The sequence below is a fragment of the Zea mays genome, chromosome 6 (genome assembly GCF_902167145.1).
Source record: "Zea mays cultivar B73 chromosome 6, Zm-B73-REFERENCE-NAM-5.0, whole genome shotgun sequence".
NCBI classification, from domain to species: Eukaryota; Viridiplantae; Streptophyta; class Magnoliopsida; order Poales; family Poaceae; genus Zea; species Zea mays.
This window is the reverse complement of record NC_050101.1, coordinates 18,469,487-18,487,181: the sequence shown is the minus strand read 5'-3', so window position 1 is coordinate 18,487,181 and position 17,695 is coordinate 18,469,487. Positions and strand designations below refer to the sequence as shown.

Here is a 17,695-nt window from a genome sequence, read left to right as displayed (position 1 = left end):
TGAACTGACCGCCTCGATCACCACAGTGCCGCGCCTCATCATGACTCCTGCCTCTACACGCGCCAACCTCGGTACACACGTTTCACCTCGATTCTTTCAGTACTAACACAACCGTCCCACCCTAAGTGGGCCGTATAGGTTTAGAGGGTCCCACCGGGCCCAGTAACCTCTAGAGTTCGAAGGTTGGCCTGTTTGGGTTTGCGGTCGCTCTAGCGAAAAACGGAGCAAGGGGCAGTATGTGATGGGTCCCGCAGCGGCCAGTACCCAGGCGCTCGAACGCCAAGGGCATCACTAATCTCTGTTCGAGTCTTAGGAGGGTCAGATTTATGGTTTCCCGCGAAAGGAGGCATAGAGCCATCGGGACTGGTCGAACGACCCTGATAACTATATGGAATGACGCCAGAGAATCTGAGGATGGTCGCCAGCCGACCCCGTGCCCAGACCCCTCCGACGGGGAACGGGGCCTCACTCGAATCACCTGTTTGTAGCTCGTTGAGCGCCATAGCTCGACCATCAAGGAAAGCGTGGTGACTCGCCCCCCTTCCTTCCCATGCCTGAACACGCTAGGGGATCAAATGAAAGGATGCACCATGCCCCCAAATGAACCCCTGTGGCGAACGAGGGCTCGGCGCGCAACTCCTTTCATTCTCGCATCAGAACGCGTGAGGGGGTTAAACAAAAAAATAAGCTACGCCCCTCAAATGGGCCGCTACCACAAAACAATGGCTCGGGGGCTCGGCGAATGCCAAAGATTTAGGCCAAGAGTGAAATGTGTCCTAGGATGGACCTCGGCCACGAGTGAGAACTCCGAGGCTTGGCACATCTAGGACCAAGAGTTTTTCCCCTTTAAACTACTTAAAGGACCGCGAGGGAACAACTTGTGAAGCAAAAAGCCCTTGGGACACAAGGAAGGATATATATACATTACATCTGGTTCAGATCGTCAAAAGTGCCTGAGGGCCTTCCCCGCTCAAGCCGAGTTTCGGAATGCCTAAAGCTACAGACTACTCGGCTCCGTGGATGATCTCCTCCGAGGAGACCTCGTCAACCACGGCGTCCACGGCTTCGGCGAAGTCATCGATAAGCTCCTCGAAGGCCTCGTCCCACATGCCTGCCAGGATGTGGCGAAGCTCCTGCCCTGAGCGGAGCTGCGCCGTGGCGAGACCAACAGCGGCGCCGCGGTGGACGCCGCGCTCCACGCAGGGTTTACCTTACCGGTAGCAGAAAAAACCCGGACCTCACCGAGAAACATGTTTCTCGGATTTCTCGATTTTTTTCGTTTTTCTCAAAAAAATCGGACAGAATTTAGAAAGAACAGCTCAGTTTAATCAGAAAAACATATAGATCATTTCTAAACCACCTAATGTCACTGTGTACCTGTAACCATTCTATAAATGGCAAAATGAATCACAAATTGACTGCGAATATATATCCATAGAGAACATAGAATAATGAGACAGTCCAAATAAACCAAATATTACATAAATAAAGTTCTTTGGTAGCATCCATGCACCAGTGAATATAACACTAGTGTTGAGTCACAAATATTTGATAGTCCATAGTTCAAATAATGCATAGAAATCAATCACAGTTCTAAATATTGGTAGGCCACATAAACCAGATATGGCAGCAATATTGTGCTGAAACCGAAACAGAGCACACAGTTGATACAATAGAGCCACATGTTCAAAATCTTGCCATTGAATCAGTCCATGCATACGCCATATTCTTGTGCTTGTGCTTGAAGATTAGATCACTGTATTTTCCAACAGTAAGAAAACAAATTAATTAGTTAAAGGAACTTTTTGAAACACTGAGACAACACATTTATAATCCTAGATGTACTTAACCTTCTCAAGCATGTACAGGCCCTTGATGGAGAGCTTCTTCTGCCTTTTTGATCTTGGACAGAGAGGGGCTGGTTGTTCATCTTGACCTACAAAAGATACATAGATATGAAAACAAAATACATTGTTGAATCAATTATTTGCAAATACATTGTTGATTTCACTTGCTTACTATGACCATTATATTGGTCTGTAGCTACATGAGTTGGTGGCCTAGCTGCAGAACTTGGACCACTAGGGTCACCATCTTCATCATCACCACCACCTTTCACAATGATATTGAAGATAATTTTGAATCATAAAAAGGACATGACAAATAGTGCATAATTAACTCAAAAGTGAACTCACCATCATTAGAGTCACTGTCACCTGACTCGTTGTAGGTTGGGCTACCTCCTCCCTCACTACTATCTGATAGGAAATCATCTCCAATATCTTCTTTTACAACCTTCCTTTTCCTAACATTTTTCCTACCAGAACCAATCCTAGAATTTAAAAGAATCATCTCTTCTTCGTTCAATCCTCCTAACTCCTCTAAAACGAATCCACTTGGTCTATTAGGGGATTCAGGCTCATCATTTTCATCAAGTGTCGGCACTGATTCACTCCTAGAACTGCACAACCATTCCATAATCGGGTTGGCTTCATCATACATAGCAACATCTATCATGATGCTACATGGATCTATGTTCCTATCTTTAGAGTTTTTCATTTGTTCAAGACTTTCCATATCAGTTTCGTAATGTTGAATGCGCAACTTCAAGTTGTAGTGAACATAAACCAGTTTATGCAACTTATCATAACTCAACCGATTCCTCAATTTGGTATGAACCAAAGCAAAGGTACTCCAATTACATTCGCAACCACTAGAGGACATGCATTGAGAAACAATACGACGTGCAAACTCTTGTAATTCTGGGTAGTCTCCACTATATTGATCCCACCAATCAGCTAGGAAAATATGAAAAAATAGAACAATCATCACAAATAAAGAGGCAACTCTCAAGGATAGCACCAGAATAAATGTAGACAACAGGACTTACCTGCACTTGCGCGGCCATTAAGTGCTAAATCTTTAGCCTCTTCTCCTCCAAATAACCCAGCTTGCTTTCTGAAGAAAGTATATTGATCAATTGCAGCTGAAGCCTTTGAAGATGAGCTTGAAAGTTTCTTTATGGCCATTGTCACAGCATGTTGGAACTTTGGTTTTCTTGCCATTTTGGAAGTATATAGCGCTTCAGGGTTAAGGGCAGCAGCTAGGAAAATAAAAGGGCAGGAACAACATCAATAACTATCATGTTTTATCAGCTAGAAAAATTGAAGGGCGACAATAATTGGTTAAGGGCAGCAGCTAGGAAAATAAAAGGACATCAACAACATCAATAACTATCATGTTTTATCAGCTAGAAAAATTGAAGGGCAACAATAATTGATTAAGGGCAGCAGCTAGGAAAATAAAAGGGCAGCAACAACATCAATAACTATCATGTTTTATCAGCTAGAAAAATTGAAGGGCAACAATAATTGATTAAGGGCATCAGCTAGGAAAATCAAAGGGCAGCAACAACATCAACAATAATTGAAGTTTTATGCTTTACCACATACCTGCAAGCATAAGAGTATCATTGAGCATATAGTCAAGTCTTCTATTGATTACTTGCATTAATCTATCACACAGGGTTTTGTTGATAGGATCATCACCCAAATTGGCTCGCATTTTAGCCATAGCACTCATCATTTTTGGAAGAAAAGAAGACATAGACACACTCTTCTATTGATCACCTAAACGAAGTACAGAGTAGATTGGTGACACAGCTTTCAAAACCTTTTCCATGTTAGTCCACCATTTATTTTTTGTCAAACAATCATATGTGAAGTCATGATCTTCTTCACCAGCCCACTTACAGTTCTCCCAATCAGCTGATGCCAACCACAACTTAAATTTATCTTTTCTGTCCAAAAACTCTGCAGGAAAATAAAAACAGTACCAAACCTAGTTGCGTTCCACCGAACTAGCTCTCCACCAATTTTCTCTCGCATCATAGCATGTAACCTACAATAAAAACAACAATAAATTATGAAAAACAGCAATGGATATGAATTATGACAAAACAACAATGAAATATGACAAAACAGAATTGAACTATCACCTATTATGATTATAGAAGAATCTACAAATTCTCTTTGCACTATCCACTACTTCTGCAACATCAGGAAATCGTCCTATATCCTTCAACATTAAATTTATGGTATGTGCAGCACATGGCTGCCAAGTAATATGTGGATATTTTGTTGTGAAGTCTTGACAGGCCTTTTTATAGTTTGAGCCATTATCAGTGATGATCTGAACAACATGCTTGATCCCAATATCAGCAAGCACCTCAGATATAATTCCATAGATATAATCAGAATTTTGAATTAGACCAGTTGCATTTACTGACTTGTGGAAGAACATGCGCCCATTGCAAAAGATCATAAAATTAATAATGGACATCATGGTAGGACCTGTACAATCATGACATAGAAAACAAAAGTAAGGTCATTTATGAATACCAACATAAAGTAAGGTCAGCTAACTGAACAAGTGTTTACCTGTCCATGAATCATACATGACTGTAACTCCATAATCCTTCCAATCCTCTTTGAATTTAGCCATGTGAGCCTCCATGTCTGCATAATTCGTATCCAATAATGGACCATCTATTTCTCTCCCACGTGGAATTGGTACTCCATCACCAAGTTGTTGAGCTAACTTTAGTGCTGAACGGAAGTATGGGCAGTCCGCCTTCCTTCCAGGAATGTCATTAGCATGGAACCATTTTGCCAATGCTATCCCTAGCTTCTCCTTGTGTCCCCTCTCTAGCATAACATCTATGCGTGGCTGCACTTGTGTCCTACTGTGTGCCAAGTCAATGTCAAAAGGACCTCTGGAGGTATCTTGTGTATTCTTGTAGTACCTTGAGAGCCTACTTTGCTTCCCTGTAGAACAACTTGCAGCTCCACTTGCACTACCAGTTGACTTATCAAAAGGTGAACAACTATCATGTTCCAATGTGGAAAAAGAATCCCTCAATGAATTTCTCATTGCCATATCAATCTGTGCTTCTTCATTAAGAGGAATTCTTGCACTTCGATAACCCTGTCTTGTTGCAGTAACCTCCTTTTCAACAAACAGACGGAGCTTCTTACCACGTGCCCTCCTAATTCTCCCATCTGTTACTTTTTGAGACATTAGGTCCTTCACATGATTTGGCACTTTACGACATGCCTCCACACTCCCAGGTATGTGACGTAGATGCTCTTTTAATCGAGACACCCTGTGACGGGACCGCCCAATCTATAAAAGCACAAGTACCAAAAACATCTGCTTCCACAGTTGTTTTAGCATACTTGAACTAATATAGATCCGGTAGACCGCCGAGTATCCCGAAGGACCTCGGTAAATCAACTCACAACCAAGATCGCAGATTAAGTAAATACAAAATCACATACAAGAGTTTTTGCAGCGGAAATAATATTACAATGAGTTTACAATTAAGGAGATAAAAGTAAGTATAAAACTTGTTTTGAAGAATTTCAACTTTGAACAGTATAGATACAACCATAATTTTGAAATATATTGCTAGCTCAGTGACAGTCCTCAGAAGCAAAGATGAGATGTATAGAAGGCCGAGCCCACCGGCGCTTATCCACCATCCTCAGCAGGCCTAGATCTTCACCTGCAACATGGTGGGATAAACCCTGAGTACTCGAATGTACTCAGCTAGACTTACCCGTCCAAAACCAGAAATAAGAAAGTAAAAGACACCAAGGATCATGCAAGGCTTTATCTGGAGCTGGCTCTTTATTTTGGAAGAGTACAGGAATTAATGTAGTTCTTAGCAACTTAAAGGGGTATCATGATGATTATTCATGTTTTAGCAGTTCATTCACTTTTTACCTATTCCGCAGCAACTCTAGGTTAGCACCTAATTAGCTATATGACAATTGCCAGTTCACTATAAGTCTAGTTATAGCTTTAGTGATGAATCAAGTTAAGCAAATCTCTTAATTAATATACAAGCAAGAGTAACCCAACCCTTGATTATAGTTATGTGTCATCATCCTTAATCAATATCCTCACTAGCATTGTGTAGTTCTTACTACGATGAGATAGCAAGAGTCAAGTGCTCACTGTCCAGGAGCGATGGCGATTCGAATCGATTACTAACCAGCTGGCGGGGTTTTCCTAACACAAACCATACCCACAGTACTTCGTGGGATACGATCACCACCATACTTATCCAGAGACAGCCCAGCTGCACGCTGCGGATTCCACAGAGGTCACCATACCCGGGGACCGCCCGACTACCAGAGGGATAGGGCGCACCATTCTCCGTGGGTTAGATCGCCGCGTCCCCGTCACTCCTCAACCACTCCAGTAGGTGCACCGCAAGGTCGAATCCGGCTGGAATAGTACTCTGGCTTCGCGGTCGGAACGAGTTATCCGGCCAGCTAAGTGATTAGGCATGCGTTCAACATGACTCGAGGGATCACAACGGTACGGTCCTTAATCGACACAGGCGGGGTCACTATGGCCTAAAATCCCCCATAAGACTCCGCCCGGTCTCAAATTAACATTTATACTTCTTAGGAATATTTCCAATTGTTTGATCCCAATCAAGCATAAGGTAACCACCTATATCTCGCAGGTGACAGGAAATCACCCGACTTCTACCGTCTAGGCAGGCCTAAGCAAATTAAGCGTAACTCCATATAACCAGGTATCAAGGATAGGATAACCAATGGAAATCAAGGATAAATGCAGCAATTGTTTCCAAACAACTCCTATCACTTAATGCAACAAGTATAGGCAGGTATAGTGAATAAACCAATTATTGTAAATCATGGGAAATATATGCCGGGGCTTGCCTGGAATCCAACACTACGTTAGTGTTTGTTAGCGGGGACTCGCTTGGCGAGCATCCACTTGTTCCGTTGCTCCGTCTTCAGGATAAGTCCACCACATCTTCTTGGGGAGTAGTTCCAAGGCCACATCCTTCACGTCCACGTGCTCAACATATAGCGTACCTAAATGAGATGCAAGATGCATATGTATGAGCGCAATGAAAGATAATACAAGACCATATGACACCACACGGTAATGAACTAAGCACAAATAGCAAGGCACTACGAACACTCATACACAAGCACTAGCTATCTATACATCATCGGCACATGAATCTAACACCACTGAAGACAGGGGATACGCGACCCTATACTTAACTTAATTTGCACGCAAGCATACATAGGAAATGGCAAGCACATCAATCAAGGGACATATGTTAACTTGAGTATAGCGACTACAAGTATTCATCATTCAAGGACTAACCAAACCTACTTAGCCAAACCAAGTAAGTCCAAGCAACAAACTTAATACACGCAGATTTTGGACAGCAACTCAGGCTGTACTTACTTTAGCCATAACCAGAGATTCAGATATCTAAAACAGGTGATTTAAGATTTTCTGGAAAGCTAATAAAATTGTCCACAAAACATTTATAATCATCTCAAGCTGGTTCAATACTTAACAAGGTCAAACAATACAAGGAATGTGCCTCTGTCCAGATTTGGACAGATTCAGACCTCCTACTTCAAACAGCTATAACTGAAGATTTAGACCACCAAAAGGGATGATCCATAACTTTCTGGAAAGCTTAGGAAACGTACTACAACTCTTCTATAATTACTAATAGCTGATTCTATGTTTAATTTGGTCAAACAATGCAATCTTTTAAATCTAGACAGAACCTGGACAGATTCTGATGTTGGACTTGCAAGAAGCACAACTCCCAAACAATCAGACCTATGGCCATGAAATTTTAACACAAGCAAGATTAGTAAGCTATCTACAACTTTTGTATAGCACATTTCTACAGAAAACATAGTTTAGTTCATCAAACCAATGGCACAGCAAATACTATACATGCAGCCTAAAACAGCAAGTATTCTAATTTAGCTCCTAATTAGTTTCTATAGTTATCAGGTTCCTGATACTTAGGGTACTCTAACATTTTATAATTGATTAGAGCTAAAACAACCTAACAAGCATCAATAAGTCGACTTACTAATTATATTCAAATCACTTGGGAGCACTAGGGTTACAACACACAATCAATGGGCACCTCCATCACATGCTACCACTTAGACTAGACTTAGTTCATTCATTAGGAAAACACTAAACACATTATCTGCTTATATTTTTCTTAGGGAGGGAATGACACCAAATACTACACAAGGGTTAGGCTCATCATTATAGGACACCTAACTTAGACTATGGCTAGAAGTAGATTAACTAGCTCTCCAACCCACCTTACTAGATTAACTTGCTTAGCACATTAGCTATATAAACATCACGTCTTTCTATGTTTTAAAACATAGAGCATCACCACATAACATAGAACTTCCTAAGACTACACTCGAACACCTAATAACCGAGGCACTCATATGCATATTTTTATCGAATTATCCTCCAATTTCAATAGAAATCGAATTATCGACACTACTCGCTTCCAATAAATTTTTGGGCAGCGATAATACTCTTATAGAACCTCAAATCAATAATCATGACATTTAATCACCCACTGCCCATAGAATGTGTGGACCATCAAAGCGAAGCATCAAATTGCCACACAACAAAATCGACACAATGACACCGACAAATACCATCGACTAATCGTTCTAGATATCAAACACATTACTACTTTCCAAGCATAATTAAAAATCAACTTAAGCACAAGTGACTCCAACGGAACCTATTATACTCATCCTCCGCATAATCCATTCAACCATACCTAGCATACATACACATCATCAACTAAATCGCAGCGAGTAAATTACACATCAAACCACCTGGCCGAATCGGATTTGGGTTGCGCATGTCGTCCAATCAGCTAGCATTTCATCGTATAGGCGGAGCATGAGGTGCGGCATCGACGACGGCAAGGTTTGATGTCGTCGCGACCGGGGCTGCGTAGATCGGGTGGAGCACACGACGCGAAGACGTCGGGGCTGCTGCTGCAGCTCGGTTCACGTGACGCGAAGGGGCTGTCGTGGGGAGGAGAAGACAGGGAGGAGCTCGAGCTGCCAGGGATGGCGTGAAGGGGGAAACCAGCGCCACGGAGCTTCCTGCTACTTGCGTCCATGGGAGAAGATGGAGGAGGCTTGGGCGAGCAGGAGCGGAGCAGGGCAGGGGGCTGGGCGACGTGAGGAGAGTAGGGGGGCGCCGGGTGCCATGGGGAGCTGCTGGCATGGGGGAGAACCATGGGGAAGGAGCAGAGGTGCTGCTGGTGGAGGCCGATGGTCATGGCTAGAGAAATGACGTGCGTGAGGATTTGGGAGAGAGGAGGCTGGTGTACGGCGGCTGGTGTGGGGAAGAAGAAGAGGGATTTTTCCCCAAATGAGACACATAAGGAAATAGGGTTAGGGTTTCTAATGGGCTCAAATGGGCTGGCCCAAAACTCTAAACGGGCTGCGCTAATTATTTCTAATTTATTTTATGGCGTTTGATTAAGCGCGGATTATCGAAATCGGATAAATTTCTTGCGATGTTTAATTTGACGCGGACTATTGAAATCGGACACTAGCGGATATTTCTCGTTTTTATTTGGCTTGATTCGGATCCGATACGTGTATTATCGAGTCAGGCCGATAAGATTTTATTGGATGTCGACATCTTAATTAACCCACTCCGAGAATACGAGTATGGATAAAGATCGGAGATGGATCAAATTCGAATACGGTAGATAAAATTCATACTATTAATATCACTACCATTTAGTTAACAGTTAACTTGATTTCAGTTAGTTTGATTCGATTTATTTTACTTCGGATAACTTTTGTTGTCGAGTCCACATAAATTTGTCTGGGCGAAATCACGAGACTGGGTTGATTCTCCAATTTCGTATTCGCTTTACGGTTAATTCGAGTAGGCATTAGTCTCGTTATTTTCTGCGACGAAATAATTCAAAATCCGCAAGACCCTTGATATCACCGAGATAGACAAAGATGGATGCGACATAGAGTTCATTATCTAAACTACTTGCTTAGGTTCAGAATTAAGGTTTAGCTCGTGACAAACACCTGGGGTGTTACACACCCCCACCTTTTTTGGTGGTAAAACAATAAAAGCACTTAAAGACAGCCCCATGAGGTCGAGGATATGGCTCACCATGGCTCCAAGTCACATCAATTGGTCCATTTAGCTTCACTGGTTTCCCTACATTAGCAAATATAACACTATTTTAGCAAATACATCATTTATGCAAGGTCTCACAATTTATACAGTAACCAATAGCATTCTACATAAATTTCTAACAAGTAGTATCTCACAAATGGTCACAAACATGTGCATTAGATAGAAATCCATCTTATCATAAATTTGTACAGAAATCCAGTAGTATTCTACAGAAATTTGTAACAATTAGTATCTCACACTAGTCATAAATATGTGCATTGGATTGAAATCCACATCCTACTGTTGATCAAGCATTGAATCCAAATTTATTTATAGCAAGACATTTATATATTAAACAATGAAAGCAATTACCATGTCAATCAAGCACTACATCAGCACCACTAGAAGATGCGTTGGCATCGGCCATGGCCTTTCCTTTCTCTGCCTGAGTAGCAGCACGACGCTCAGTAGGATGGTCAACCACGCGCACTTCATCATCGCTGTCCGAGTCCCACAACATCGCAGGGACAGTGCCTGCGCCTCCACCCAGCTCGTCGCTGTCCGGCGCTTGCTGCTAGCCTCCCTTGCACACCAGACAGCAGAGCAGATCACCAAGTGAAATGCAGCAAGCTGTACAGGAAATGCAGTAGTGTTGTATGCCTGTACCTGTCTTATGGAGGGCGCCACGTGAAGAACTAGTGCAAGCGTGCAGCAGCACAACCGCACAGGGAGGAGCTGCACGTGAAGAACAAGTGCAGCAGTGCAACAGCACAGCCGCACAGGTAGGAGCTATGAAGCTGGGCGGCGCCGCGGCGGCTGGCTGGAAGCCTGGAACCTGTAAGGAGCATGTGACGGCTGTAGATGATTTAGGGTTCCATTTTTATATATGAGTAGTGTTTTGGGCCTCTTATTCACAGCCCAAATACATACCAACAGGATTGGGCTGGCTGAATTCAAAACAGATGAAAAATTTGAGCAGTAAGGAAAAAAACCGGGCCCCACCGATAAACGCGATTTTCGGTTTTCTCGGAAATTTTTCACCGTGAAATTTTTCCCTGGCTCCACGACGTCCCGGACGAGCACCGGGATGCTCCGCAGACGCTCCACGTGTGATCCCCGGGGATGCGGACGTACTCCATCGCCGAAGCAGCGATGTCACGGAGCGCCTGCAGCTCCGTCAACAGCTCTGAAAAGGGGAAACCCACAGTAGTGTCAAGATATATGCAAGGCCCAGAGAAAAGGCACGATGATTAGGGAGAAAACTCACCAACGACGCGCCCCGTCCACCTCCGAGAGGTGCGCACGCAGGTCTGCCGCATCGACGTCGGCGACATCAAGGGCGGCCCAGGCCGCTACCAGGCTCCCCTAGAGCTCCGACATGGACGGGGATGGGGCAGCGTCCGGCGTATCGGACGCAGAACCCCCAGAGGGTTGCGCCGACGGCCCTCCGCCCACGCACGCGTCGGCATGGGAGATGGCCCCCATCTCCAGCAGGCGGCGCAGGATGGGCCTCCCTCCTGATGATGGCTCGCCGGCCGGACGCTTCCCATGGTCCATTGGCTATGGGGGAGTGTAGGGAGAACACAAGGGTTTTCGCTCCTCACACAGGGAATGGAAGGAGGAAGACAATGGTGGAGGCGTGAGTAGCACGATAGGGCCAGTGCCGCTATTTATAGCCAGACGGAAACCCAACTGTTGCACACACACGATCTCCACTGCACGCACACGCGCCTCTTTGGTTTCTGCACCGACCCACTACTAGCTGTTTTCCAAAACGTCGTTCCACCTTCTGGACCAATCCAGGCGGCTGAGCACGCCTCGGTCGCTGGGTTACACAGGTCGCATGGGCCCAAACAGCCCAATGACGAGACAGCCCAGGACTATGTGGCGCTCCACTACATAGGCGTGGCAGGCTCGTGGGGTCGATTTAACGCGTCATCATCTAAACATGCACGAAAAGCCTCCGAGCGAACATTCCGTTCCCCTGGAGGCTCGGGGGCTACACCCGGCGGGTGCGCTCGCGCGCAACCACCAGAAAAGTACAAGGCACCGGAAGATTAAACACGCACGAAAAGCCTCTGAGGGAACGTCATCTCATCTCATTCTCGTCAGGGACAGCTTGCTCCTGGTGCTCCTCCAATTCAGGAGGAGGATGGCTCTCTGGATGACATTGTTGATCTTCCGCCTCCGCATGCCCCTGTCTTTGGGGGTCTGCGACTTCAGGCGGGAGAAGCCTCAAGGGGACCTCATGAAGACTTAACAGACTTCAGTGCAAGGGCTATGGATGTTCTTCAGGAAATCAGGCTCTCAAATCCTACTCTTGTTCCAAAGCACCCAGGCATTCAAGATCCTAGATTCTGGAATTTATTTCAACTGGACTTCTACAACTCTGTCATTTTAACCAAGAAGCATCCTGTCATCAGGCACAGAGTTATAGATTGGGAAGGCTGTGAGAAAATGAATGATCCTGATTTGACTGAGGCCCTGAGAGCTTGTGAAGCCCAAGGGATGAAAAGCATAATGACCATGCAATATCCATGGAATGATGAAGTAATTGCGCAGTTTTATGCTACTCTCTGGATCAAGAGGGTGGATGAGGAAGCTGATGGATATGATCACCCTGTCATGTATTTTTATCTCCAGGGGATCTGGCACAAGGTCAGCTACTGAAGATTTGCTCATATTTTGGGTTTCACTGATGAGGATATCAGAGGGAGAAATCTTCGGATTCATGACAGCAGGTTGCCCAGAAGAGAAGAACAAGACATAATTCACGTCTCTAGAGAAAGGGAATATTGGATCACTTCCAACATGCATAGGTACTACAGGTACCTCAATTCCCTGTCTAGGATGACTATCCTTCCCAAGGGCGGGAACCAGATGAACGTCCTTGGTGAGAGTAGAATCCTCCTTTTGCATATGACTCCAACTAGCAGGCAGAAGATTAATGTGTTTGACATGATTTGGGAAGAGATTGTGTGTACTTCTTGGTCACCTCTGAAGGGTTGCCTTCATGCACCCTTCATTATGTAGATGATAGAAGCGGTCACCAAAGTTCGCTATGAGAAGAATGTCAAGCACACCCGCTACACCCCCTACTGGGTTGACTCCAATAATCCAGCAGGCAGGTTTAAGCGGGCTCCCGCTGGCTCAGGAGGTCCAGCTTCTTCTAATGAGCCTCCTCCTCAACCTCCACTCTATGAGACCGCCTCACGTGCTGCTGCCGCATCCCATCTGATGGACCGCGGTGGTCGAGGTAGGGGTCGTGGAAGGAGGACCAATGCGTTTATGCGCCTGGCTAGGGGGATTGCTGGTGTCTTTGCCATGTGCAGAAGCCATGCTGCTGATGCTGCGGTGCACCGCCGGGAGACCCGTGAGCTTCATGATGATATGCGCCAGTTTGCAGCTTCCATGGGCCATCCCATGCCAGAGCGTCCGCCTCCTGTTCCCCTGCCAGCCTATCCTGAGGACTTGAATGAATGGCACCAGTAAGAGTATGGGGTGCGGTTTATTACCCAAGAAGATGAAGAGGAAGAGTATGTTGATGATGAGTCGTTCTATCGGTCTGCTCCTGCTCCTGCTCCTGGCCATGTTCCAGGTGATCCTAGACCCTCTGGTTTCACTCCTCCTCCTCCTCCACCATTTCAGGGTTCGCCTTCTTCTGCCTTCCCTCCTGCAGATGATCCTCCTCGTGAGTCATCTTTTGCAGAAGATTGGGCAAATGTTTTTTTCCAATCTTATCCTCCGCCTCCTCCTCCTGGCTCTTGTGGTGGTGGCGCTGCTGGAAATTGGTGAGCTGCTGCGTCTTCTTCTTTTTGGTGCTTGTTGCCAAAAGGGGGAGAAGCTTGGAAGGAGTGAAGAAGATGAAGAAGCCTGGAGCTTTTGGAAGATGGTGGCTGTCTATGGCCTTCGAAGTGGCCAATTTATCTTATATGCTATCTATTTATGTATTTGAACCTTGATATGTAATAAGTACTCTATGTGATGGTGATGGTGATGGTAGAACATTTATGATGTGTGATGGTCATCAGGCCATGAACAATATTATCATGATTTATCTATTGTAACAGCTAGTTGAACCTCTTTGATGCTTTATTATGTTACTTGCTGTTTTTGGGTCTATCTTTCATGATATGTGATGAGATTAGTTGAATCATTGTCATGTGCATCATGATTTTTATATGACACTATGTTTGCACCCCTCGGATAATTGTGGATCGTGTGGATTTGTTCACCTACTCCAAATGTGTTGCAATTTTGACATATTAAGTCAAGAATGTAATTCAAATCATATGCACACATTTAGGGGGAGCCACACACACACAATTATTCAAAAGCTCTCGAATTTTTCAAATATTTTATCTTTATCAACTTTATTTGTTTTGGCATCAATCACCAAAAATGGGGAGATTGTATGTGCAATCAACCCCAATTGAGGGTTTTGGTGATTAAATGACAAAACAAATAAAGTTTCTAATAAAGTTTGCTCCTAGTGTATGTTCAGTTCTTGTAAAGATAGAAGGAGTATCAACTTTAGGCGAGAAAGAAAAAAGGGAGTATCAAGGGCAATGGATACACATCACATGGCACCTTGAAGTGATTCCATGCGACGATCGTGCAAAACTTTCTTTATTTCTTGAGTCGCATGATCTATTTTTTCCTAAGTAGTTTTTGCCAAGGTAATGGTGTTTGCAAAAGCTCAAGCCTCTCCAATTCAAAAGCTATTTTGAAAACCAAATCTTTTGGACACTCTGTGAGTTCAACTGGAGTGAGGTTTTGGGAGAAGGAGAACCTCCCTGCTCAGAAGCAGTTGAACTTGCCTTCAGGGGCAGTTCAACTTGACTTGAACTGAGGAGCTCTCTGGTCAAAACCAGTTGAACCTGCCTCAGGGCCAGTTCAACCTGGGTTCTCTCCCTGGACCTCTCTGGTCAAAACCAGTTGAACTGGCCCTAGGGGCCGGTTCAACCGGGGTTAAGGTCAGCCGACCGTTCTGACCTCTGACTGGCAGACTGACTGCCAGGCGGTTGAACCGGCCCTAGAGGCAGTTCAACCGGTTTTTGGCAGTTGACTTCAGTCAAACTACCCCTTTTGAACTTGGTTTGGCTCTGGTCAAAACTAGTTCAACTGGTGTTTGGGGGCGGTTCAACCGGCCCCCACGCAGAAAGTTCCAATCAACAGCTCTTTTCGAGGAGACTCTATAAATACCCATCATTTCTCTCTCCTCATTCACTCTTGCTGCTCCCCGCACTTATTGCTCACCTAACTTGAGAAAAAGTTCACACCCTCTCTCTCACACCCCAAATCGCTATCAAAATCACTTGATTGAAGAGCCCTTGGTGTGAGGTTTATGCTCGTGACTTTCGATTTGGTTTTCCTCTCCCCTCTTCTTCTCATCTCTTGAGCTTTTTGCAAACACCTCTTATGGGAACTTGTTGTTCTTGGAACCTTCGAGTTCCTTGATGGATTGAGGTTGCTTGGGAGTCTCCAAGGTTGTGGACGACCCCAAGAAGTTTGTATCAATCGCTCTATTGAGCAGATTTGAGAAAAGAGTTTGCCTTGACCTTTGTGGTCGGCGTGTGGAGGATTAGGGTTGGAAAAGACCCGGCCCTTTGTGGGCTCCTTAACGGGGAGTAGGACACCTTTGTGGTGTGGCCGAACCTTGGGAAAAATCTCGTGTCTTGTTCTCTTGCGTGGATTCATTGTTGTGTTCAAACCGTTGGCAAGGAAGGCATCGAGTGTTCTTTGTGTGGATCTTGTGGAGCATATCCACTTGTAGTTCTCACCATCCACGCTTAGTTTATCTCCCGTGTTCGTGTCTTAAAAGAATCCCTCATTGTATCCGTGCGTTGTTCTTAGCCTAAATCTATTCTCGCAGTTGGACTGGTTCAGAGTGGTTCAACCTGCCTTTATAGCGGTTGAACCGCCCTGCACCAGTTGAACCGTCAATTTGACATTATTTCGAAGTTTGTGGTGAAAATTTCAGGTTTAGCCTATTCACCCCCCTCTAGGCTACTTTCAATAATCAAAGTCTTGTACCTGAGAGAGGTACCCTGCTCGAATGATAAAACCATCATCGCGAATGATGATATTATCACCCATCTACTTAAGACTAAGCATAGCTAAGCATATCTAGTTACTTTCAAATAAAATCCTTTCACTAGGATGATATTGGAATAACAAGATTGGTAATGCAACAAATAGGTTATCACACAACTCCTAATCACCTAATGCATTGTATTATCATAAAGTGATAAAAGATTTGTAAAACATCAAGGAAGGGTTTAAATGCACCGGGGCTTGCCTTCGTTGCAGAGTCGAGAAGATGACCAATATAATAGATAACCTCGCGGAGCGATCACCAACTCAGGAGATTATCCGTAATTGCTATTCTTTAGCGAATTGTGATCTACACGTAAAAATAGATATGCATGCTATGATGACATGACAAAATGAAACACAGATATAGGTTGAAGTTAAATTGATAAACCTTGAGTACAACTTTCCTTCAGGGTAAAGTTGTAAGCTAACATAATCTATCTATTTATTATATGCTTGTTTTTACCCAAGAGGGAGCATCAACAAGTTTTAACAAAACTTCATTAAACAAGCTAGGTCAACCACCTATGTTTTTATTTCTACTTAATTAACCATAGCAAATTATTATCTATTATGTGGAAGACTAGGTTTTTTGAACACTTGCCATGAGACACTAGGGTTGGGTGTTTCATGGACTTCAAACAATATATAAAACACACCATAATTCATTAATTAATTATTCTAATCATTTTAATGTTTATTTTACTAAAGATAAAGGTATTTATCCTAGGTAATAATTACTTAATGTAACTAACATATTCTGATGAAACTCAAACTTCACAGATGAGCGACTCTAACTATCATTAGCTTATACAAAAATTTTCATAATTTTTAGAGCTATAAATCTACCAGGAAAAATCAATTAAGCCTTATTAAATTAACTTTAATTATTAACTATACAGAAAAGTTTCTGGTTAAATACAATAAATATTTTTATTAGAAAATATACAATTTCGTGAATCCAACAAAATTTATTTCACTATTTTTGGATATTCCTATGTTGCACAGCATAATTCACAAGATAAAATACGCTGGAAAATACTTAAAGTCATTTAAACTAAAAATGGGCCGAAAACGGCCAGCTCGGCCCAACTTGCACGCGCGCCTCGCGTGGCCTGCGATCCGCGATCGCAACTGGGCCGGCCCACTCACGCGTACGGTGCACGCGGCCTGTGTGGGAGAGGCCCGCATGCGTGGCAACTTTGCATAAATTCCCTCGAGTTTTCGAAAAATTACACCTAGGTCCCAATCACTATGTAACACTATTTATATATGTCTGTGGCTTTGCACCTAGCCCCTCACATTTTCTTTAATTTTCAAAGTCACGTCCTTGGCTTCCTCTCCGGTGATCGATGCAATACAGCGCCCTCGATCTCTAGTTTCTTGGTGCCGACGAGGTCTCGGACGGAGCCAAGGGCATCACCGCACTCCCCACACACGGACAGACCTGTTAGGGTAAGTAGTGAGATAACTAAAGTGGTTAGGGTTGCTCGTCGATGCTCACGGCGGTTTCGGCGGCGCGGTAAAACACCTTCTC

General features: G+C 44.0%; 1 long non-coding RNA gene across 1 annotated transcript; it reads right to left on the bottom strand.

Annotated features, from left to right (window-relative positions):
• Nucleotides 1-1,466: 1,466 nt before the first annotated feature.
• Nucleotides 1,467-10,722, bottom strand: LOC103629044 (uncharacterized). Its single transcript, XR_002263063.3, has 8 exons — nt 10,487-10,722; nt 5,162-5,164; nt 3,453-3,900; nt 2,891-3,103; nt 2,196-2,798; nt 2,020-2,112; nt 1,851-1,936; nt 1,467-1,756 (listed from the first exon to the last, which is right to left on the bottom strand). It is a non-coding gene; the product is annotated as an uncharacterized lncRNA (long non-coding RNA).
• Between the last annotated feature and the right edge of the window lie 6,973 nt (nt 10,723-17,695).